The following is a 2,186-nucleotide window of genomic DNA, read 5'->3' as shown; positions in this document are numbered from 1 at the left end:
GGGGGGGGGGGGGTGTACAGGGACAATGATAGCATACCTGGACTTGTAGTTCCTTAGCTGATATATATGTGTGGGGGTGGGGGGTACAGTTCTAGTGGATGTTTAAATAATATGGGGGGGCGAAAAAAAATGTTCTGCCCCGGGCGCCCATAACTCTGGTTAAGCCACTGAAAGGAAATCAGTGACTATTAAAGCCAAATGAACCCCAAAACAGTGAACGTTTTTATAGAGGTTTATTTTTCGGAAACTGTAGGGAGACCTTTTTAGGAGACACTTTAGGCATAAATAGTACCTCCTGGAGTTCTTTATTAACCCCTTCACGACTCAAGACGGGATAATTCCGTCATCGGTCCTTAAGGGGTTAAACAGACTCCCGGCGGGAGTCTGTTCATATTTGTAGAGCCGATGGCCGCATTTACAGTCAAAGCAATTCTGTGGACTCAGCTGTCACCAGATCGCTTTTACGATCCAATAAAGTCGCGCCCTTCCCCGACGTGTTTCCCGGGCTCTGCTGCCCCTCCTGGGACCGGCATCTTGGGTGTCGGCAGGAGGCTGGGGAGGAGAGCAGCGAACGTCCATTCACTGAACTCCTCCCCGTTCTATGGGGGTGATCATTTCCGGTCCCTGAGCTGTCAGTGCTGGGCTCCTGAAGCCGAGCAATAGGCTTTCGAAGTGCGATCTGCACTTCAATAGCTTATTTAGAGTGTGTCTTTTGGACCCACAGTATCATCTTAAAAAGGACCTGTCACTACCAATATGCCATCACATGGGGGGCTTGTAAGCCCCCCTATGTGACAGCAATTAAAGTGTTGAATAAGTTTTAAAAATTAAAAATAAAAGAAATGTAAAAATATAAAAAAACTTTTTTTTTAAAGTCTCCAGTCCCCAGAAGTGCTTGCGTCTTCATGTAAACACGCGTTGGGTGTGCCTAAGTATGAAATTCACGATTATGCTACACATGTTGGGTATCGCCGCACATGCCAGAGTGAGAGTAATAGTTCTAGGGCAAATATTTACGCATATCTCTAAACTGATGACCTGTAGGGGCTTTTAAAGCGTTGTGTATGGACTGTTTGGGGTACTGAATTGCGTCGTAGTTTCAAGGACGCACACAATTTGTAACCTGGGCATGTTGGGTATCTATTTACTCGTAACCTCATCTTTTACTGTATATTTTACAAAAAAAGGGTTCTATATAGGGTTTTGGGGCACTAAATTTAACTTAAGTGCATTTGTCACTAAATTTTTGGGTTTGATAATAAGTTGCGCTAATATCGTGCAACATAAAAATTTGCAACTGCCAATATTTTATTCTATAGGGTCTTGGCTTTTTCAGAAAATATATATTATGGTTGGTTGTTTTAAGTAATTTTCAGTCCTAAAATGTGGAGTATAACATGTGGGCAAAAAAAACACAAAAAGGGCTTGGTCCTTAAGGGGTTAAATGGGGACTCACCACTACAGAAAGAACTTACTAAAGCTGCTACATGCTAGCTTAGGGGTCGGCAACCTCTGCACAAGTCCCATTAGGCAATGGAACACTGACAGCCACAGGCATGATCCACAGAGGAAAAGGCATGAAGGGATTTGTCGTTTCTCCAAGCCAAAGTTGCCCAGTCCTGTGCTAGCCAATGCTAAATTTGTTTACAATGGATCAAAAGTCATATAAGCTTAACAGGAGACCACAGCTTGTGTGGCTTCTACCTAGCAACTTTGTCCACTATCAAACACTCCGCTGGTGAATGGGACATACTAGGAAAGCTAAATGAAAAACCGCACACTGCAGGCCATCTTTATATTGAGTCAATATCATTCACTTTTTCTGGTCCCCGCATTTAAGTAGCCTTTGGCAAGTGTGGGAGACTTCCTCAAATGCACATTCCGACCCCTGTGCACCGGCTCTGATGGCAGTTGAATTTCCAATTTGTCTCTTTTTCATTCAAAGTATTTCCTATTCCACCATTTTTCTCATTCCCAAACAACTAAAACAGCAAATGTAGAGACTGTACAGAAATAGTATTTATCTTATTTGTGTATCTTTAACATGAGGGTGGCCATAGGTGGAATGATTCTTCCTCAGATTTGACAACCTGATCCAGAACTCAGACGGGGATCAGAACTACTCTAGATAGGCAAACTGATCATTTAGTGCTGTAGGTTCTCCTGATTGCACACTTCTTGGAACA

The sequence above is a fragment of the Nanorana parkeri genome, unplaced genomic scaffold (genome assembly GCF_000935625.1).
Source record: "Nanorana parkeri isolate BGI_ZX_2015 unplaced genomic scaffold, ASM93562v1 scaffold405, whole genome shotgun sequence".
Taxonomy (NCBI): domain Eukaryota; kingdom Metazoa; phylum Chordata; class Amphibia; order Anura; family Dicroglossidae; genus Nanorana; species Nanorana parkeri.
Note: the sequence above shows the minus strand (reverse complement) of the source record.